Raw genomic sequence first — 638 nt, forward strand, 5'->3', positions numbered from 1 at the left:
CCCACGCCAAGGAAAGGTAACAAAAGGGCTGGAAAGCCCTCTTGGCTAAACAGGGATGTCATGGTCCTCTTAAGAAAGAAGAAAGAGGTGTACAAACAATGGAAGCAGACAGGACTGAAGGACACACTGCGGGCCAGACCCAAGGAGGACTATACAACAATGGTCTGCACTTGTAAGGAACAGATTCGAAGGGCTAAGGCAGCAACTGAACTAAAATTAGCGATGGGAATCAAGGACAACAAGAAGTCCTTCTTTAGGTACATAGGGAACAGGAGGAAAACAAATGGGAGTGTGGGGCCACTGTTCAGCAACTCAGGACAGCTGGTTACTGGCACTCAGAAGACAACTGAACTCCTGAATGACTACTTTGCTTTGGTCTTCCAATGGGCCAAGGGCAAAATCATGCCAGATTGGGTACAAATGGAGCAGGGTAGGAATGACTGCCTTCCTACTATTACCATAGAACTGGTATGTAAGCATTGAAAAAAATAGACATATATAAATCAGCAGGATCAGATGAACTTCATCCAAAGGTGCTGAAGGAGTTGGCCAAATTCACTGCAGGACCACTGGCAAAAGTTTTCCAAAACTTGTGACAGTCCAGAGAGGTCCCTGAGGACTGGAAGAGGGCCAATGTT

This window comes from Gavialis gangeticus, unplaced genomic scaffold (assembly GCF_001723915.1).
Source record: "Gavialis gangeticus isolate Ggan-Ray unplaced genomic scaffold, GavGan_comp1, whole genome shotgun sequence".
NCBI classification, from domain to species: Eukaryota; Metazoa; Chordata; order Crocodylia; family Gavialidae; genus Gavialis; species Gavialis gangeticus.